This window comes from Gekko japonicus, unplaced genomic scaffold (genome assembly GCF_001447785.1).
Source record: "Gekko japonicus isolate JY-2015 unplaced genomic scaffold, Gekko_japonicus_V1.1 scaffold165, whole genome shotgun sequence".
Classification (NCBI taxonomy): Eukaryota; Metazoa; Chordata; class Lepidosauria; order Squamata; family Gekkonidae; genus Gekko; species Gekko japonicus.
The window spans coordinates 627,081-649,836 of record NW_015163097.1 but is presented as its reverse complement, the minus strand read 5'-3'; the positions used below and the strand labels follow the sequence as shown (position 1 = coordinate 649,836).

Sequence of the window (22,756 nt, the reverse complement as noted above, 5' to 3'; positions counted from 1 at the left end):
GCGTCCCGACAGGGCCCCTAATGCCCCGGAGGCCACTGAGGAGGCCCCAACAGCCGGCGCTCTGGAACCAGAGGGGCTGGCACCACAGGTGCCCCCCAGCACGGGGAACGGGGCCCCCGAGGTCCCTATTCCGAGCCCCAGACGATCCACCAGAGAGCGGCGGCCCCCGGCGTACCTAAAGGACTATGTGACATGGGGGGGGCGAACCATGGGGGGAGGGATGTTGTGTCTGTTGGCCGCCACCAGGGGCCAGCGACTACCCAGGGCTTGACCCTGGGTGGACAATGGGAACTGGTCTCTTGGTCTCTCCAACAGGGAGCCAATATAAACGGGGAGGGAAGTTCGAACCTCCCAATGGGATCCAGGGTGTCCCCTGGATATGTATATAGTTGGCCTCCTGGCCGTTTGTCTTTTTCTTAGTTGTGTAAGAGTCAAGCGTGCACCATGTTATGGGAGCTGAGTGGGCCTAGCCACGCGGTCAACCCACTACACAATACACAGTTCCAAAGGGTCCAACCCATTTTATTAAGATATTATAATGTTCCTTTCTGACTTGTCACTTTACATACAGGATTCCTGGGGGCATGTATCTCAGGATGGACATCCTGTGCTTTCAAACAGGAATTTCTAATGGGGAGTTGAGCTTGGGAGTTCACTGACAGAGATGAGGGGGAGCAGGAGAGTCCTTTTCACATTTGCCTGCCACTCCGGATTTTCTCAGTGTTTGAATCGAGGCAATTTAAGTCCACAGCAAAACACCATCCAAATCACCCAGGGTAACAGCAGGCTGAAACCGGACTGACCATTGAAGGGAGGTAATGTAAGGCAGAAGGGGGGGGGGACCCAGAATAAAACGAAGGTTGAACTCAATTTTAGTGCAGAATGGGGGGGGGAAATTGATTTTTTAAAAAAAGTTGAATTCGAATTTAGTGCAGAATTGCTTGGAGGACACCATGATGAACATGGATTAAACGGACAGTGCAGAAAGGGCCAGTATCCCTGAAGGGAACATACAAATTCAGCGAGAAGGGCAGTGTACCAGATTATCCTCCCTGCTGCAGGAATCTGCAGAGATTCAAGTGAGTACCCTCTTTCAACCCTAAAATACCTTTAAACAACTGTATCAGCTATGGAAGTAGAAAGCCAGCCATCAGTGTTTTACCAGGATTACCAAATGTATGATTATCTGCCCGCTGGGCACAGATTGCAGGTGTGCACTTGATGCATGGAGCCCTTGGCCCTCAGGGAACAGGTTTGTTTACTTGAGGCTACGGCCGCTGACTTGGAGGAGCTGAGGGAGACAGAGTTATGTGGAGGAGACCCTACTAGAACAGCCCCACACCTGTGCTGACAGATCCTCTGCTGCAGAGGATACAAAATTACTCAGGATTAGAAAAATCAAGGATGACTGAAGGACTCCAGGAGAATCTCCACAAGTTGGGTGGCTGGACAACAGTAGGTGAACTCGAGGCTCCATGAGTGTCTTCTTGTCAAGTTCTGGATTATTTCAGTCCACTCAGCCTAGAGGAGGTTGACAAATTACTCTTAACTGTTTGCCCTACTACCTGCAGCATTGGTCTGTATCCGTCGTGGCTAATTAAAGCCGGCCATGACAGGCTACGAGGTACCCTAAGGGAAATTATCAACAAGTCCCTGTTCCCTGGGGCACTCAAGGAGGCGGTGATATGCCCCCTCTTAAAAAAAAAACATATCTGGACCCGGTCAAATTGGCTAGCTACTGGCTGGTGTCCAATTTGCTCTATTTGGGCAAATTAATTGAAAGGGCGGTAGCGATTCAGTTGCAGGGTTTTTAGGATGACACCTCTGCATTAGATCCCTTCCAGTCTGGCTTCAGACCAGGACATGGGATGGAGACGGCACTGGTTGCCCTCACAGATGACCTGTACAGTTTTGCAAATCAAAGCTAGGGCCCCTAATACAGGCTTTGAAAGAAAAAAATGTTGGGCAAAAAACAGCATGTAAAGAGCTAATAATAATGGGGGGGGGGGTTTCCAGGTGATCAGCCCTGTTGGTCTGAAGCATGCGCACGAAAGCTCATACTTTGAATAAAACTTTGTTGGTCTTAAAGGTGCCACTGGACTCTAAATCTATATTAATGGGGATGGTCAGCTTGTTGTTGCAAACAGGTCAGAAAGGGCCAAACCCTCTCTCCAGTTCATAAATGGCCCTGCTCCATGCAAGGTTTAAGGGACCAGGTAGTTGTAATTTGACTTTAAAAGACTAATGGCGATCTGTGATCCTCATTCTAACTGGTTTGGTTCACTGATTTGCCTCTGCAAGTTCATAGCTCAGGTAGGGTCCACACATCATTGTCCATTGCACTGCCACTATCCAGGAGGCGAATGTTCCTGTGAATGCAACATTCGATTGGATATGTGTGGATCCAGCCTCAGAAATGCAGCCCTACAAGGAAATCGCTGAAGTTAAGGAGTAAGTTAAAACCAAGCTCAAAAGAATTTGCAAGATTTTGTTGCAGGTCCCCACTTTTATTTTTTATTATGAGAGAACACTTCAAGATAATCCATAAATTAATAACGGAATAGATGAATTATTCAAAATGTTAAATTTAGATGCATTGTCCAGGGAAATATAATACAACCAAACTAGGGCAACAAAATGATTTTAAAAATACCAACCAACTAAACAACATGCGTGCTGCTTAAAAATTCCTGTCTGTTTTTAATCTGCAAACCCCCTCCAATAAAGCCTTTTACTTTTTTGGCACAGTGATTGGTTGGAAAGTTTTGTGGAAAGCCAAGTTTTCTTACATTCAAAACACCTAATCAGATAGCCTAAATGTGAGAAAAGCAATAATATGTTGGAATTTGAATTAAGTATGTCTTTTGCCTAGTGGAAAGAATCAGAAGTTTCATTTGAGCCCTGACTTGGATAGCCCAGGCAAGCCCTATCTCATCAGATCTCGGAAGCTAAGCAGGGTTGCCTCTGGTAGTGTACAGCTGTATACAATGGATTGTTTGGTATGTTTAGGATGATAGCTGGAGGCATGTTTGTCCATCAGTAGGTTTCTGGTATAAGGTAGTGTCTATGCATCCATTGTGTATTTTTACAGTAGTGTCCAGAAAGTGGATACTCAATGGGGGACCTCAAAGTAGCTGTTTTATTGCAAAGGAATTTCAGAAACAGACTAGAATGGGAGACTGCTGAATTACAGGTTATTACAACACTCGGGACAATGGAACAAGAAGTTACTTATGCATCTTGACTCCAATTAGCCCTTCCTGGCAACTAACCAGGGCCGGCTCGCTCACTAGGCGAACTAGGCGTTCGCCTAGAGAACACCAGCCCTTAGGGGCGCCAAACTGTACCCGCCCCCCACCAAAAGACCTGCATTTCCATGGGTGGGGGCATTTCCACGAGCTCCCCGCCACCTTTTTGGCTGGCTAACTTCTCCCTGCCTGCCCCCTTGGCTTCCCAGTGGAGCACTTCTCCTCCTCCTCCTCCTCACAGCCAGGGACTGGCAGCTGCAGCAGGAGCAGCAGCAGCAGTAGGGCCAGGGGAGCAACGGCTTGTGAGCGCCCCGCCGGTCAGCCTCTTCTCTAGGTGCCCTGACGAGGGGTGTCAAACTGCACTCGCCCCCCGCCAACAGCTCCCCCGCTGGCTCTGACCGGGGGGCATGGGGGGCACCAGAAGGGATCCTCGCCTAGAGTGCAAAATAAGCAACTAACCCTATATGGAATGGTTGGCAAGTCTGTTTCAATGTATCTGAAGAAGTGTGCGTGCACAAGAAAGTTTATACCTAGAATTAAACTTTGTTGGTCTTAAAGGTACCACTGTACACAAACTTTGTTCTGTTATATTCACTAGAGTTTGCTTTAGCAGATCACTTTTGGTTTTATCCGGGATATGGTAGCATTCATACATTTTCCTAATAAAAGGCAGCCTGCATTTTTATTATTGCTGTGTTGTAAAAAAGCCCCGAGTTTTAATAATTCTGGGAAAACTATATCCATTCAGCTATTTTAATGAGAAAAACAAAGTTCTCAACAATGTGATAAGCAGTCTTGTGTATTTTAGCACTATATTGTCTAATTAAAAAGTACCTGAAAACCATCCGTTTACAAATTCCTGCTTAGAAACAGCAACATTTCAGCAGTTACGCAAATGGTTTCTTGAGTAGTTTAATAAGTTCTGGAAAAGGTATTTTCCCAGTTTTATGTAAGCTCATTAAATGCCAGGGTTGGATCCAGACAGTTTGAAGTTTGTTCATTTTTTTCCTACTGTGAATGTCTACAAGGCATCTGATAAACCAAAGCTAGGGCTGGATCCTGCTTTAATGATCACTTTGAAATCTTCCCTTATGTCAGTTAATACAAATCACCACAATTCGTATTATACTTTCCCCAGTTTAAATAACACCCCTCCACAAGCTGGAGAAGATACTTTTTTTATTAGCTTACCCTGAATCCTGGCCTCTAATGCCCAGCATTGAAACTCAGATGCAGTCACATCACATGGGGCACAACCCCACATTTCGAAATAGTTTTTCCTACCTAGCAGCACAAACACTTGCCTTGTGCACAAGCCAAGAATTCTGTCCATTTCGCCATGGACACAAGATAGGCATTCAGGTCAATGTCACCTCTGAGTTGTCTCTTGTCAGTTTCTTGCTTTGCAGACTTAAAATATTACTATCTACAGAGCTGGTGTGCACATATGATCTTTTAAACAAACGAACAAGACATCTTAAAAGTGCTTGAGGAATGGGGATATGGAGGAAGATGGAAAGGACACGAAGACAGAGTGTAGGTTTCCAGAGTGGTGGCGGTCATCTTCTTTTATTTCATATATATGAAAGACAAAGCGGGTTCCAGAGGAATGTGGCCACTTCTTTTTCCCTGGTAGCCATTTTCCGTTGTTAAAAATATTGGCACTTGAAGAATTAATCATCTCTGGTTCCACCCACGATCCTCCCGATATGTGGTCGCCATTTGTTGGGAGCAGGACAACAAACATGTCTTATACCTTTGGTATGTGTCGGTGCATACCTTCAATAAATATGGGGCTTCAGTCACCCATACCTGAACTGGAAAATACTTGTGTTGCCCTAGCCACACAAAATAGCAACACTGGCTACTGGGTAGTGCAGTCTCCTTTTTATGTGTGGGTTGATCTGTTACATTTTTAATGCTTGAAAAGGCCTTTTTTAAAGCTGAATTTTCAGGAGCCCCCACCCCCCAGATTTGATATCAGCAGATCCATGTATTTAAAACCAAACACAGTCAATGGGAATGGGGGGGGCCTGGGCTGAGAATCAAAATGGGCATATGAATGAAGGGTGCTGATTGTGCAGGACTCCCCCATTTACTATCCTGCAGGGTCCTATCAGCAAACATGTTTCTTCCAGGCACTCTCATTTCTTGTATAGGGACCTTGGCTGATGGGAAATGTTATGCTTGGACAGGCCTTGGAAAGGTAAGCAATAGATCAGGGGAGGCTCCTCACTCTCACACCCCTCTTGCTTTTAAAATTAGACCTCTCCACACTACATTTTCCATGTGATTTAACATGGTCTGGATTTAACATGGATCTGCTGTTGCCATGTTAATTTGCCCCCCCCCCCGGCCTGTATTCTTTTCCCATGCTAAAATAGGCCCTGTGTTGCAGCATTTTCAGAAAACACAGAAGAAAGTCAAATGTTTACATTACATCTGCAAGTGAATGAAATGTCCTGCGCTTGCTGTGGCTGCAGACAGTAATGGAGCAGTTGGAGGTGTGCCCCTTCTGCTGATGCTTGTGAAGGAGAGCTCAGAAGGTGAACTGATGAGCAATACAGTCATAAATGAAGATTAAGGCAGTACTCACAGAACTGGAATCACTGCTTTGGAGCATCTTATAGTTCAAACACAAATATACAATTCGGACTGAAGCGATCAGTAAATGTGTGTGTTGGTTTTCGAGGTCAATGATGCAGTAAGATAATTTTAGACCCTGGACTTAATGGTCTTATGCACACACCCCATGGTAAGGCATACTTCAAATGCAAAGCACAGAATTATCATCCAGTCCACTTGTCTTATTCCACCCCCTCCTCTCCACAGAACATACGTTATCACTAATTCGATGCATACTTAATCAGAAGTAAGCCCCAGTGTGCTCAGGAGGGTTTGCTACCTACAGCCTGCCCCCGACTGAGCCTGTGAACTGGGGCTCCAAACCTCCACAAAAAGTCTGACCCTGACAGCCCCACTGTTCAAGCTACACAGGTCTATTCTTAATGCAGATTGATTACGTTGGAGTAAAGCCAACTCGTCCATTGGACAAAAGGGCCATTTGTGCTGGGAGGAAGAAGTACATTTGCTGTTTGCTGAGACATCAAGGCAGTGGGTTCTTCTCCTGACCAGGCTTTTTCAAAGGTTTACTGAACTTGAAACAGGTCTTGGAATTCTTTGAACATGCATGTAGAACGGAAAGACCATCACCTCCTTTTATTGCACTAGCGCAAGTGTCAGGTATCACAGATTTCTCTCTTTGGGAAAAATGGGAAGCTTGTCAATTCTCAGCTATACAGAGACTAATGTAAATAGTTGTAGTAACCAAGGACAGAAGCATGCTTCCCCCCAGCGATGAACAAAGAGGATTATTCTTGTCATACAAAATAGTCATTCTGTCTGATATGTAGCCATTGGATCATCCTGAACTTGGAGTCTGATGGGGGGGGGGGGGTTTGAGACAGAGATTAGCATTGCCAAGTTGCAACCTGAAGAACATGCCTTTCTCAGCTCTGCAGCGATGAAATATTCAGCTGAAATGTATCCCTTGCCATTCCTTTGCTAGTCCCCTTGCCCATCCTCCTCTCATGCCTGCTATAGCAAGAAAGACTCTGGTGCTACTGGTAATGGAAGTTGAGATGTTTATCGTTGACATTTGATCATCTCGGTTTATAGAATGTGCTTAGCGCCGTGCTCGGGTTTTTCCATGCGTGCTTGCTTTATAAGCTGCCTTGGGCTGGGGGAGGAAGGGCAGAGTATCAATGTTTTGTTTTCTTTTGCCTTTGATTGCTTTCTGATGATGATTGCTTTACAATGTGAGAGAATGTACATGTCTGAAACAGACCATATCATAGTAACAGTGGCCTACATGTTTGGGACCCTGAAGCTTGAACTGTTATGGGAGCCCCTTCTCAACCAGCAACAACAGGGCAACATCCAACAAGGCCATATGAAATGGGTATTAGAGCATATTCTGTGGTCAAAACCCATTGGCTTATGATTCTGTCACTAAAATAGCCTTATTTTAATAACAAACACTTAAAAAAAACTCCATCAATTTTGTTGAAAAATTCATTTTTAAATAAAAAGTTGCTTCAGGGCCCCTCCAGGATTAGGGGCCCTGAATCTTAAGCTTCATTAGTTTCTCAGTAGATCTGCCCCTGGATAGTAATAGGCTCATAGACACTAATCTGGGAGAACTGGTTTTGATTCCCCACTCCTCCACATGCAGCTGCTGGTGTGACCTTGGGTCAGTCATAAGTTCTTTCAGAGCTGTTCTCTCAAGGACAGTTCTCAAAGAACTCTCTCAGCTCCACCTATCTTCACAGGGTGTCTGTTGTGGGGAGGGGAAGGGAAAGGAGATTGTAAGCCGCTCTGAGACTTCTTTGGGTAGTGAAGAGCAGGGTATAAATCCAACCTCTTCTTCTTCTCTCATCTAGTGATTATGTCAGACCCATAGCCAGGATTTTTTTTAATTTGGGGGCCTTTCAATAAGTCAGGGGGCACCCCCACACACATATCCAAGCCTAAGTGCACCCCAAAGAAGGTATGGTCTCTCATACAAACCACCAAGGGAGAGGTATAGCGAAGGGTTGAGCCTCCGCTTGCCACACAGCCTGAAACAGCTCTCTCCACCCAGCTCAGCAAAAAGTCAGGAGGCCTGAGTAGTAAGTCAGGGGGCCCAGCTCCAAGATGCCCCACTGTAGCTACAAGCCTGGACTATGTGCTAGGGATCCCCATCATTTTCAAATTTGGGACCTACTTTTTATCCCAGCCTGCAACACAGAAGTCCCTTCAGTTTTTACTGTGTGTCCTTTCCTCTCTTTCACTCCTATTCTCAAGTTCTCCACTCCCACTCTAAAAAGAACAAAACCGGTGATGGTGTTACTAGTGCACTCAATTTGAGATCAGTTTGTGGCCCACTGGTACAACTTGACCTAATGGTAGATGTAAATTAGTTGTATACTCTGGAGAGCAACAAAACAATTTCTTGGTGGACCGTTATTAAGGGAATTAATCTAAAACAATTACCCACCGGTATATGACCTCAATTAAACATGTGTTCAAATAAAGCTCTTGGTTTTGTTAAAGAGGTTATTCACAGGAGGGCAATTTTCCCAGCTGCCTGTGGTGGCATTGTCCTATTATTAAACAATTTCAAAAGACAGTATTGAATAATATTGAACAGGTTACTTAATACTGGGAGATACAAAACTGAGCCTACTCAGCCGCTTGGCGGGGAGAAAGCAAATATGCTGTCTTATAGCAGGAGAGCTATCCATTTGCAAACAGCTGCCAAATTGACCATTGTACAGAAATGGAAAGCAGCAGCCTACTAGAAATAGCACAGTGGTATGCAAAGATTTGGGGAGTCAGGATCCGGGACCTGCCAAACCATAACACCCCCTCCCCCCAAAAAAAAACCCTGCACCCAAACCTATGCCATTAGTAATCCAATTAATGTAAAAGCACCAGTGGTCAACAACATTAAAGGCACAAAGCATGTCCCTCTATTCTCATCACGAACTGTCCCTTGGTACAACATGGACATAAATTCCCAGAAGAAGGTTTACTCACAAATTGTCTCTGATTTCCTCTGATTTCAGTAGGAGAAGTTATATTTCTCTTTTCTAAGTCAATGAAGTAGTTAACTTCAGCTGAATGGTGTCTTTATATTTTTTCCACTGAAATATTATATTAACTTGTAAATGTTCTCGCCATAGAACACTACTAATCTTTGATTTGTATCCCATCTGTACAACCCATTAGAGTTACTGCAAAAGCACCATAAATGAACTGGCTTCCTAAGACAGAAAATAATGATCTTCTAATAACAGTATAGAGAGATGCAAGGTGGTTTCTGAACCGTGTCTTAACATATATATTTCTGTATATGGAAATTGCATAAAACTAAACTTGATCTTCGCATGTTCAGATTTTCTCCCCCTTTCTTTCTGACCATAATGTGTTCCTGAAACTGGAAGGGAATGCAGTAGATGAACTGTGAAGTTTTACAACCAAAGACTGGGACATGGTCTCCACATACCATAATTATGAGGATTGCTGTGTTTTATAATATCAAAGGCCAGCATAAAATTGCTTGCTGCTTTCCGCCAACTTCTGCTTCACTTTGGCTGGAGAAATTCAAGTTCCAGAAGAGATTTACAAGACCTTTTGGTTCCCCCCCCCTCCTTGTTTTGAGTTTGCTCCGAAAAGCTTTTGCATGCAAAGATGCCCAGTTCTGCGACAAAAGACTCGCCTCACAAACTCCCGCGCTTTCTCGCCTCTTTTCCCCCCCCCCCCCCCCCCCTTTCCCAAGGCTCTTTAGAGCACAGCCTTTCTTACCACAGATAATGGTTGGCAGCAATGCAGAGGTTGTGTGCTGCACTTCTGAGCAAAGTCCTGAATTGAGCCATTGTTTCCACTGCGGCCGCCTGCATTTCCCCCCCTCGCCGGGGAGAGAAAGCAGGGTGCAAGAAAGGCACCTTGTGTGAGACTGTTGGCAAGGCCTGGGACTGGGAGTGAATTAAAAGCTCCGCGGGGACCCTGAGCGCTGCAGCTCGGCGACCGAGCCCTGGAAGCCCAGTTAGCTCAGACATTCCAATGTAGTGAGGCAGCGGCAGGAGCAGCGGCAGCGGCAGGAGGGACGCACCAGCTCGCCCTCGACTCTGCAAGGCGAACGAGAGGAGCGTCCAGCCGCAGAGCAGCAGCAGCAGCGCAGCCCTCGCCCGGCTCCCATTCAAAAGTGGACGGCCGTGGCTCTGGACCAGGGGCCGCTGCTGGGCCAGGGCAGGAAGGCTGCGCGGTGGGCTGGGCAGGGCTGGGCTCCCCCACCCGGGGGAGGACTCCCTAGGAGCCGGCGGGTCTGCACCTCGGAGCAGAGATTCGCAGAGGGGGAAATCCGCGGCGGCGGCGGCAGCGCCTGTCCCGTTAGGAAGCAGCGGATCCTCTCCGTTCTCCAGGTACGGGGCTTGGTTTCTAGACATCGACGGGGCCGTCTCGGCCAGAGCGCCCCCCCCGCCTGTGCCCCCTGGCATCAGTGGGCGTCCCTCTGGGGTCACCCTCGGCCGAGGTGAAGCGAACAGAGCACGCAGCAGCAGCCGCCGCGGTCCCTTCGGGCGGGATGGCGCGCGTCTCGGGGAGCCCACAGCGCAAGCGCAGACGCAGACACGACGCAGACGCAGCTCCAGCAAGTCCCTCACCCCGGGCACCTGCAGGTGCCCGAGGACAGCCTTGGAAGGCGGGGAGGCCGGAGGATCCCCCCAGCCAGGTGGCAAGGCGAGGGGAAGGGGGGTCTCAGGCCTCTCTGCCGTGGCCCTTCCAGAAGAACCGGCCGGCCACCGTGCCAGACAGGAAGGATGCTGGGCTCTGATCCAGCCCGGGCAGGGCTCTTCTTCGGTTCTTCTCTGAGGGTCGCCGGCACGCAGCCCGCCCCGACGGCGTTCTTCGTTGGGAGCTGAGGAGTCCCAAGGCGGTCAGTTCGCGAAGGGTCGCCGCTTTGGGCGACGGCAGCCAACACCGGCAGCCTTGTGGACGTGTGTGCGCGCGGGTGGAGGGGGGGGGCATAGGCTTGGACAGAGGAGGGAGACGGGTGGTTTGGGGGAAATGCTACATCCAGCCGGCCCTTGAGGCGGCAGAAGACATGCCGTATCCCACCTCCACCTTGCAGATTAAATTATAGCATGGCATTGTGTGTGATATAGCCAGCCAGGAGAGCCTAAGATTGTCTGGCAGCCTGAAGCTCTAGCTCCTTTTTTAGTGATGCAACAAGCTAGGCTTATTTTGGGGGGCTGGGAGAGCTATGACTGATCCAAGGTCACCCAGCTTGGCTTCAAGCGGAGTAAAACCCGGTTCTCCAGATGTGAGTCCTTGGCTCTTAACCACGACACCACCGCTGGCTCCTTGCAGATGTTTTGCATGGAGGAGAGGGGAGGCTACATCTCTGGAATCGGGTACAAGTAGTAGCAAGTCAGGAGGTGTAGGGATGTGCTCTGTGTGGGGTGATCCCTGGGAGTGCAAAGGAACTCTCCTGGGTCGAAGGGGAAGGGAGGCCCTGTTGCAGGCTCCCAGATTCCCAAATTAGTTCCCCACCTCCCCGCTCCCTATCATGATTCAAATCAATTTCAAGAGACAAACAAATCCAGAACAATCTTCTTCAGACGTTGTTCACTTAATATGCGTGATGCTCAAGTTAGAATAATGATACACATTTTTCCACTAGACATAAAGGAATCTTAATCTTCTCTGTGAAGATTGTGGCCTGAGAGAACTCCTCTGCCCTTTCATTCACCCTGATGAACAGTCCTGCAGAACAGGAAAGCTTGCACACTTGTCAAATGTGGCCTGGCTGTAATAAAAGGTATTCCATGGTTTATGTGGTTGGATTTTCCTATGGAGTAATATAGCTATCGCCCTTCCTCAATCCACACCTTGTGATGGTTTCAGATGATTTTATTAACTTGCGTCTAGAAAACAGCCAGCTCTTCTTACTGCTATGGGTAGTGGTAAACTGGAAGGGAAGAGTTCCTTTGTCATTTTAAGTCCTGAAACATCTCTCCCCCCCCTTTTGGGTTATTTTTACTGTACAGCTAGCCTGAAAAAGAGTTCTGAAGAACAGGAAAGCTTGCACACCCTATCTGCCCAGTGTGTTTCTATGGAGAGGAAGCAAGAGAGAGAGAGGGCAGAGAGTTCTTTCATTGGTGGTATTAAAAGGACTTTCTGCAGAACCAGTTTCTTGTGCAATGTATTCTTGTTCCTCATGTGTGCCATACAGTTTTCCTCACAGTTGCCTTTCTGTTGCAGGGGCACTCGGAAAGGTAATTTTTTTTTGATCGAGGAAAATGAGGCTCTGACCTGGATAGCCCAGGCTAGCTCGATCTTGTCAGATCTCGGAAGCGAAGCTGGGTCGGCCCTGGTTAGTCACTGGGGAGGGGGACCACTAAGGAAGTCCAGGGTTGCTACACAGTGGCAGGCAACAGAACCTCTGAACATCTCTTGCTTTGAAAACCATACTGGGTCACCATAAGCTACTGCAACTTGATGGTGAAGAGAGAGAGGGAAATGTGACCTTTTCTTCAGACAGTGCAATAAACTGGGAACTGATTTTGACAAGAGTAACAGACAACTGTGATGCATTTGTGTGTGTGGGGGGGGTGTTAAAAGACGCAGAACTTTTCCCTTTCTGCTCTCTCATGCTCCTATCATTAGATTTTTGACCAAAATCCATGTAGCCATGTTGCCTCGCTATAACACAATTAATATGCTCAGCAGTATAAATTCTTTGCTGACCTACTATAGTAGTCTCCCCTACTACTATAACTACTATCCCCTACTACTATAACTCCATCATGGAATTACTTTTAAAAAGATTTAAAACAAAAATAGGCTAACATCCACAACAATAACCACATGCAGATCAATGATATACATGTATGTATGTGCTGTAAATGACTGTTGTTGCAGTCTCAGCCTGACCACACTCGATGACAGTGTACAGGTCCTGCAGCAGAGAGACAAATCACATAACAAGCGCATGGCATGAAAATTGGCACAGAGATTGCGAAATTAATGTACTTTACTGCCAGGGTGGGGAGGTTGTTAGAGAATCACATTGGGGAGACTCAGGTTCAAATCTCCACTTGTCATGAAACTGACTGGATGACCTTGGGCCAGTCATTCTCTCTCGGCATGGCCTACCTCACAGGATTGTTTTGAGGATAAAATGGAGGAGAGGGGAATCATGTATGTAGCCTGAACTCCTTAGATGAAAGGTGGGATAAAAATTCAATAAATAACTAAATGCATTAAAGTCTGGTGGACACATGCTTTTTTATGCCCACATGAGCCAACAGGCACAATCACAATTTCTTCCTCTGAATGTACCTCCAAGGCCTCATTATTTTGTGAATATTTGTTTCATAGGCAAAGTGATTGGCTGGTAAGGTTGCTCACAAAACTGGCGGAAAACACTTTGGTGCCTGAGGCAGAAGACACAAATGGCATCCCTTTCCCAGAAAAATAATCCTATATTAAATAACTTACAAGTTTGGTGCCTCTTTGTGCTCATAATCTTCTGCCTGATTTTGCCTAATAGCCGGGCTGGTTCTGGAAGTGCACAGGCTGAAATGTAGCAGAGGTATTCTTTCTGTACCAAGGGCCCATCTGTCCCAAGAGCTGGTGTAAACACAGTCAATGCTTCATTTCTCCAGTGACAGCCAGGTACTCTGCCTCAGGCCTTCCTGGAAGTCAGAACCTCTGTCCTAGAAGCCCTTTATCATTAAATCCTGTCTTTATGGAACAGATTTCCCTTTTCAGTGATAAGGGAAAGGCACACTGTACTTACTCAAGAATACCTTCCTTAATGATGGCTTTAGCATAAAACTAGGGTGAGTTTGTAAATGTATAGTTTATGTATTTGAACTCTGATACACTGCCTTTTAACAAAATTCTTGGGGCGATTCACATGTCCATAAAAATACATTAAAACCATTATATTGACAATAATAAAAAAAGATTAAAACTAAAACAAAGAACTGACTCCCGAAGCATAGCACCAATAACTGTAGTTGTGTCAACCATGAGAAGAGCATGAACCAGTGCAACACTACCTGTTGTTAAAGGCAGGAAGAGAATAAAACCATCTTCATTTGGTGCTATGGAGGTCTACCTGCTGGGCCTACTGAATGGATTGCGGGAGTTCCTTCCATCTACCTTCCACGGAAACAGGGAGTGGGGGCAGCATAAAGATTTCAACAGTTGAGCAGGTGATCTGTAAAATTCTTTAATCCCAGACTGTTTAGAGATTGAATCCTGAGCAGAGTTACTCTAGGCTAAAACCACTGGAATCTTAGGTAAAGGTTTCCCTTGCTCGAAAGCCAGTCGAATCCGACTCTAGGGATGCGGTGCTCATCTCTGTTTCCAAGCCCAAGAGCTAGCGCTGTCTGAAGACATTTCTGTGGTCATGTGGCTGGCATGACCACCGAAGCAGTACCTATGTATCTACTTGCAATTTCTTGCTTTGAACTGCTGAACTACCAACTTTCCGGTCAGCAGTTCAGCGTCTTAACCACTTGAGCCACCGCAGCTTAGGCTGGAGCAATTTAGACTGCACAGGATTGCCCTGTAAAGGTAAGAATACAAAACAGCTGACAGCCTGTGAAGTTCCTAAACTCCCAAGGATCTGTGCTGACCAGGCAGCAGTCTTGCATCTCTTTTCCCAACTAACTGAATTTTTCGAAAAGGTACAGAAAGCCTAGTGCAGTCATCTAATTTGAATGTGATCAATGTATAGATAACTGGGACCAGGTCTGACTTTCCCGGAATGGGACACACGGCCAATGAACCAAAGTTGATGAAAGGTGCTACATGCCACAGGTGAAACCTGAGCACTTGTCTGCAGGCAGGTTTAGATCAGGCCTCACTCGCCTGCTACTCTGGAATTTGTCGCTCTGTAGATAGAGAGGCAAGGAGAGTGATTAGAACGCAACCCTATTCAGTCCAGTAACTCTGTATAGGATTAGAACAAATTTACAGTCCAATAGCACCTTTAACACCAACAAAGTTTTATTCAAGGTATGACATTTGTGTGCATGCACACTTTTTCAAATACAATGGAATGGGAGGTAAGGTTAAACTTTTAGATAGGCTGAACAGCAAATTAACAAGATGCTTTCAGATATGCGAAAACAGAATTAAATAAGAAGCTAAGGTTATAAGGTCAACAGTTGTAAAGCAATAAATATGACAAAACAAGTCTGATCATATAAGTATTGATCATATTGAAAGCCTACAAAACTAGGCAGCTTCTAGTTTGAGGAGAAGTATCTGCTTACGTTTCCTGCGACCAAGATTCACCTATAAGGGGAATTTCCCCTAGCCTAAAAAAGTCACCCTATCTTTCTTTCTCCCGGCCGCGGCTTCCTCCTATACACCCCAAATCCGTTGCCTCCCCCAGCTTCTTCCCGCCTAACTGGGCGTTGCGAGTCTGGCCAGCCGCCTCTCCTCCAGCCAGCCCTGGCGGGCGAGCGAGGCCACGTCTCCTCCCCCCCCTCCCGCAGAGCTCTGGGAACCGGGGAGAGGGGGGGGGAGGCGCTCTGATTCCCCCTCACTCGGAGAAGGCGGGAAGCCTATCGGATTGCCGTGCGAGGCGGCGGCCGCCGTGGTGAGTTTGGGGAAGGGAGTTTTCGTGGAGAAGAGGGACGTGGCTCTGGAAGCGATGAAGTGCTGAACGGCGGCACTCGCCGCCGCCAAGCCAGGCTACGGAAAGAGGAGCTGCTGCTGCTGCCACCGCCGCCCAGAGGGTGCCGAGAAGACGGCGAAGAGGTGGCGCTTTTCTCCTAGAGCGGGTGGGTGAGAAGCGTCCCCCCCCCCCGGTGCCTTGCCGGAGGGGTTGGGTTTGGGACTGGTTCTCCCGGTCTCGGTGGGTTCATCTCAGCTCCAGGGCGGCTGTGGCGGTGGGCTTCATCCAGTGACTCGTGTGATGAGGAGGGAGAGAGGCCCACCTTATCTTCACGTGTCTTCTGAAGCTCAAAGGTGGCGGTTCTTAACTTTTAATCTGCTGTTGTCTCATAACCTTATTAACAACCCCCCCTCCCCCAAGCCAAAAAAAAAGATTGTCTGTCTCAAGACATGTATATAAAGCTCTCTCTCTATATGTGTGTGTGTGTGCGTGCAATATATAAGCAATATACATACACACACTTTTTTGCTTGGGGAAGGGCATTCGGTAATAAGGCTGTGAGGCAACTATATCTCAGGCATGCATTCAAAAGAGACTATTAGTTGATTCCTATTTGCTTAATGTTAGGTTTGATTCCTATTTTCTGTGTGTTCATTTTGAAAGATATAAGAGCAAAATTGAGGATATGTGATTTTAACCCTAGAGTTGGGGTCAGCAATATTTTTATATTTTATTTTATTAGATTTCTAACCTGCCCTTCTTTGCGTAGCAAGGCTCAGAGCGGGGTACAACAAGTTAAAACAATAGTCAAATTATTGTTAAAAATTACATTTTATACACTAATAATCAAAGCTGGAATCAGGTGGCGCCTTAGGTACTGACCACGCAGTATCCAGGAGGGATTGTGCAGCTGTGTGGTGTAGAGAGCTGGTACACGGAACTGGTACACAGTGTAATGAGTGGCGAGATGGAGAGCTGGGGGAGAGGAGAGCTAGCTCTCTTTTACTGGCTGTCAGAAGGGGCTGCCTAAAATCTTTTAATGCCTTCCCAAGTTCTAAATGCCCCTCTATCCCATTTGTAGACCACTCCAGTTAAGAATCATTGCTTTAAGGTATAAAGAACTGAGAAACTGTACCCATGTTCTCTTGCCCACCAGACCTACACCGCTTTCACCACAGGATTTCACATGCCCCACTTCCCCACAAGGTATTTTGCCTTTCACTACTGTATGGTAGGCAGAAGTTCAACTTGTGTAGTGTAATTAGGACTGGCAGTTTATTTACAGGCTTTTTGTTCCTATGCCTGTAACAGCATCTTGCTCTGCAGATATTAGCAGGTGGTAATCCAGAAACAAAAAGCTACTTAATATTTTTTATTGGGATCAAGTACAATGGAACCAAACAGTGTGAAAGCTTTTCAGTTCTCTAGAATTTTTCCTTAGGTGGGATATTTAACAAAAAAATGTGGAATGATGAGAAATAGTTGGTAATGTTTCTCTTCATAAAGCAAAACCTTTAATTCGCTGATTTCCCTAAGTAGGACCCACCCCCCACCCTGTCAGGAGCAACCATTCTGAGGGTGGAGATAAAGTGTTTGCAAAACCGGCACCTGTTGACTTTCTGTATGTCACATCTGTTAAAAGCACAGGAGTCCTGTCAGAAAAAGTAGCACTGCTACCTTGAAATAATACTTTATTTCAAATAATCTGATGACTCAATGGTTTTGGACACCTCAAATTAAAGCCACTGTGACCAAAATTTTTGCTGTAGCTGGTGTTATACCAAAATCAGTATCAGTGAGCAGAAAAGCCAGGGAAGTGGAAGAAGCGCCAGAAGCGATCATTCACTAAATCTGGAGATCTTTTAAAGGGGCTGTCGACATGCAGTTAAAGAAGATGTGATCTAAAGTTTCAGCTATTCCAGATCAGCAAGGACACAGTCTGTCCCAGTAATCTTCTCCTTGGAATCTACCCAGCAAAACAGCAGAGAGAAAAGCATTTAACCTAACCCAAAGAAAAGCCCTCTGATATCTAGGGACAGTCAATTAATTAAAATAAAGTGAATAGGTAAAAGGAACAATGCCAAAAAATAACATAAAGCGTACTCTAAGAGCCCTAGCCCACAGACAATTTAAGGCCTCCAGTGCTCTGTCAAGACAGAGCATTGCGGCCTGATGGGAAATAATACTTCTTAATTTCCCAGTCTTGGCCTTCTGTCTCTTAGAGTTTACTTTCCTACTTTCAGATGTAATTTCAGATGTGGGGGCTGCCTGATGTGTACACACCAAAATGTACAATATATTTTCTCATTTGAGATTTGGAAGGGATTCTGTTTGCGAGCCAGACGTCGTACTGAGTAGTTCTGGTTTATTGGTACCCCAGAGAATGTGAAGCAGTTTTGAAAAATTTCCCTTTAGTTGTGATGAGGATAACAAAAACCCCTTTTATAGGATAGTAGATAGAGTGTTGTACTTCAGACCTCTATTTGGCCATCTTTGGACAAATTATTTTCTTGTCTTTTTAATTAATATGCAATATGATATGAATAATGTTCTTAGCAGTGAATCAACATTGCGGACACCCATGCTCTTGTATACTGTGTTCATTAATCTGGAAGAATGACAATTCACTGGTCAATACAATCATTAAAATGGATTTGTAAGTTCCTCTGAACTTTACCTTGCCATTGAAAAGGTAGAATAAAGCTACCTTAAGTATGACAAGGTAGTGAAAGGGTGTTAAAGAGTAACTAATCTGTGTTAAAACTTCTTGAGTATGGAGAATTAGTATGGGGTCATGATTCTTAAGAGTATTGCCTCTGGTTATTATTTTCCCTGAGTGGTTTTGGCAGACATGCAAAACAAGGAGCTATTTTACAGGACTGCTACTGTTTCTTCACCCATCCCGTGGTGGTCTTATTATCCTTAAAGCAAAAATAACTTTTTGGTAAACTGCTCTTGTGAAACTACGGTGCTTCAGAATAGCTACCGCTCACAAACATAATGTGTGTGACTGGAACATAACCGAACAAGTTATTCCTTACATCCTACGTATATCGTTGGGTTGTGCTTTTTGTTTCTGTCATGAGAAAGTGATTTCCAGTGCAGTCTTCAGCAGAGTTTAGAGCCTTCTAAGACTGTTGAAGTTTTGATTAGAAAGATGGGCTACAAATGAAGTAAATAAATGCGTTTGGAAGGGTGCAGTTCTGCTTAGGACTACACCATAAATGTTTTCACCATGACAGAATTCTCCTGGTCAGCAATAGAAATATATGTAATTTTTAAAATCTGTTTCTTAATGGCAATGATTTCCGATCAATGAACATATATAGTTAATGATTCTGATTTTTATCAGTAGAAAACAGTAAAAGTCCAGTAGCACCTTAAAGACTAACAAAATTTGTGGTCGGGTATGAGCTTTTGTGAGTCACTGCTCACTTCTTCAGTGAGCAGTGACTCACAAAAGCTCATACCCGACCACACATTTTGTTAGTCTTTAAGGTGCTTGTTGTTGTTCAGTCGCACAGTCGGTCCGACTCTTCGGCGACCCCATGGACCATCTCCCGCGAGGCCCTCCTGTCTTTCGCCGTCCTCTGAAGTTTGCTCGATTTCATGTTCGTTGCATCGATGACACTGTCTAACCATCTCATCCTTTGCCGTCCCCGTCTTCTTTGACCTTCAATCTTTCCCAGCATCAGGGTCTTCTCCAGTGAGTGCTCCCTTCTCATTTGGTGGCCAAAGTACTGGTCCCTTACTGTTTTCTACTGTTACAGACAGACACGGCTATCCATCTTGATCTAATTACATCATGCATATATAGTGTCAGTCTTCCTTTCAAGAGCCAGTTTGGTGTAGTGGTTAAGTGTGCGGACTCTAATCTGGGAGAACCAGGTTTGATTCCCCACTCCTCCACTTGCACCTGCTGATGTGACCTTGGGCAAGCCATAACTCTGGCACAGCTGTTCTTGAAAAAGAGCAGTTTCTGTCAAGAGTTCTCTCAGCCCCACCCACCTCACAGGGTGTCTGTTGTGGGGAGGGGAAGGGAAGGGAAAGGAGTTTGTAAGCCACTCTGAGACACCTTTAGGTAGTGAAGGGTGGGGTATAAATCCAATCTCCTCCTCCTCCTCCTCCTCCTCCTCCTCCTCCTCTTCTTCTTCTTCTTGTGGTTAAGAGCGGCAGGACTCTAATCTGAAGAACCAGGTTTGATTCCCCACTCCTCCACATGCAGCCAGCTGGGTGACTGTGGGTCAGTCACAGTTCTCTCAGAGCTCTCTCAGCCCCACCTATCTCACAGGGTATCTACTGTGGGGAGGGGAAGGGAAGGTGATAGTAAGTTGCTCTGAGACTCCTTTGAGTAGTGAAGGGCGGGGTATAAAACCAACTCTTCTTCTTCTTTACTTCTCTCTTATAACCCCCTTTCCTCATCACTTTCCTACCCATCCAGGATTCTGGATATACATTTGCTGCATCCCAAGAGAAAGTAACGAGGTAGAGGGGACTGTAGTAATAAAAGCAGGTAGGAAAAGAGTTAAGCATCCACTGCTTCTCTGCTGCAGATTGCCTGGTTTGGCAAACAGATTGCAGCTGTTTGGCAGAGACCTGGGTTCCTGGCTTTGAGCCCAACACGGAGTTTCAGGCTCATTCTTGATTTGGCCATATGTAATTTTCTTATCCTAATGTGTCGGTGCAAACCATAAGGGATGCTTTCTTAACTGTGGTTAAGAGAACTTTCCTCTTTCTGGACAAAATTCTCCTCTACTGTGCTAACTGCTCTTGATGGGTAGATCAGAATTGATATTAATTATGCTCAGGTAACAGTCCTATATGCACTGACAAGGCATTAAGTCCAATTGAATATAATATTTATTTCTAAGTCAACATGCATGTTGGTCTAACAAGCTTTCTTGCTTAATCAAGATTCTTAACCTGATTGAGCAAAGACAGGATTTACTGAAGAATATGGACGCCTTCCTTTTGCCTGCAGTCCCTAGACCCTGCTAGTGGTGTAAGTCTGTCATGCAAGCTGCATTTGGCTGTTCTTTCGGATGTTTGTAGATCCCTCATGGATCACCTCCTTGACATGGCGAGGGGGCTTGCGTGGTTTCATGAGGCTGTGGGCTATGCCGTGGAGGGCCCCTTAGGTTGGAAGGTGTCCAATATGCTACTGGGGAAGAGCAGAGGGCAAGTACAAGTAACCCCAGAAAGAGTGAAGCAGCTGGGCCAAAGCCGAAAGGACACTCAGATGGGCAACGCCGAAATCAGATTGACTATATAATTTGCAGTCAAAGATGGAGAAGCTCTATCCAGTCAGTAAAAACAAGACCTGGAGCTGACTGTGGCTCAGATCATGAGCTACTCATTGCAAAACTGAAGAAAATTGGGAAAACCATGAGGCCATTCAGGTTTGACCTAGATCACATCCCTGATGAATATACAGTAGAGGTGAAGAATAGATTCAAGGGTCTAGATTTGATAGATAGAGTGCCTGAAGAACTATGGATGGAGGTTTGTGACATTGTACAGGAGGCAGCGATCACCACCATCCCAAAGAAAAAGAAATGCAAGAAAGCAAAGTGGCTGTCTGATGAGGCTTTACAAATAGCAGAGGAAAGAAGGAAAGCGAAAGGCAAAGGTGAAAAGGAAAGAGTCACCCAACTGAATGCAGATTTCCAGAGAACAGCAAGGAGAGATAAGGAGGCCTTCCTGAATGAACAATGCAAAGTAATAGAGGAAAACAATACAATGGGAAGGACTAGAGATCTCTTCAAGAAAGTTGGAGAAATCAAGGGAGCGTTCCATGCAAAGCTGGCCATGATAAAGGACAAAAACGGTAGGGACCTAACAGAAGCAGAAGAGATTAGGAAAAGATGGCAAGAATACACAGAAGAACTATACAAGAAAGACCTCGATGTCCTTGACAACCACGACGGTATAATCACTGACCTCGAGCCAGACATCCTGGAATGTGAAGTTAAATGGGCCTTAGAAAGCATTACTAACAACAAAGCTAGTGGAGGTGATGGTATTCCAGCTGAACTATTCAAAGTCTTAGAAGATGATGCTGTTAAAGTGCTGCACTCAATTTGCCAGCAAATTTGGAAAACGCCACAGTGGCCACAGGATTGGAAAAGGTCAGTATACATTCCAATCCCAAAGAAGGGCAATGCCAAGGAATGTTCAAACTATCACACAATTGCACTCATATCACACGCTAGCAACGTCATGCTCAAGATCCTACAAGCTAGGCTTCAACAGTATGTGGATAGAGAACTACCAGAAGTACAAGCTGGGTTTCGAAGAGGTAGAGGAACTAGAGATCAAATTGCCAACATTCGCTGGATTATGGAGAAAGCAAGAGAGTACCAGAAAAATATCTACTTCTGCTTCATTGACTATGCTAAAGCTTTTGACTGTGTGGATCACAACAAACTATGGCAGGTCCTTAAAGAGATGGGAGTACCAGACCACCTCACATGTCTCTTGAGAAACCTGTATAAGGGCCAAGAAGCGACAGTTAGAACCGGATACGGAACAACTGATTGGTTCAGCATAGGAAAAGGAGTACGACAAGGATGTATACTGTCACCTTGCTTATTTAATATATATGCAGAGTACATCATGCGAAATGCTGGCCTGGATGAATCACAAGCGGGAATTAAAATTGCTGGGGAAAAGATCAACCTCAGATATGCAGATGATACCACTCTAATGGCAGAAAGTGAAGAGGACCTAAAGAGCCTCTTGCTCAGAGTGAAAGAGGAGAGCGCAAAAGTGGGCTTGAAGCTGAACATCAAAAAAACTAAGATCATGGCATCCGGCTCCATCACCGCTTGGCAAATTGAAGTAGTGAGAGTCTTCACGTTCCTGGGATCCCAGATCACCGCAGACTGTGACAGCTGTTAGGAGAAATCCCCTGTTAGGATCCTTGGGAGGAAAGCGATGGCGAACCTAAACAGCATGATAAAAAGTAGAGACATCACCCTGCCAACAAAAGTCCGCATGGTCAAAGCAATGGTATTCCCAGTAGTCATGTATGGCTGCGAGAGTTGGACTATAAGGAAGGCCGAGCGCCGAAGAATAGATTCTTTTGAACTATGGTGCTGGAGAAGACTCTTGAGAGTCCCTTGGACTGCAAGAAGAACAAATCAGTCAATCCTCAAAGAAATCAACCCTGACTGTTCCCTGGAAGGCCAGATAATGAAACTGAAGCTCAAATACTTTGGCCACCAAATGAGAAGGGAGCACTCACTGGAAAAGACCCTGATGCTGGGAAAGATTGAAGGTCAAAGAAGACGGGGACGGCAAAGGATGAGATGGTTAGACAGTGTCA

General features: G+C 45.7%; 1 protein-coding gene across 5 annotated transcripts in view; it reads left to right on the top strand.

Annotated features, from left to right (window-relative positions):
* The first annotated feature begins 9,873 nt into the window (after positions 1-9,873).
* The window catches only part of PLCE1 (phospholipase C epsilon 1), a 208,954-nt gene continuing 196,071 nt past the window's right edge, over positions 9,874-22,756 (top strand). For 4 of the 5 annotated variants that reach the window (XM_015406647.1, XM_015406646.1, XM_015406645.1 and 1 more), the window contains exon 1: positions 15,458-15,595. The gene's annotated coding sequence lies outside the window, so the exon portion shown is untranslated. Of the gene's footprint in view, positions 10,214-15,457; positions 15,596-22,756 lie in introns of those variants that run through there. The other variant, XM_015406644.1, reaches the window with a different exon arrangement.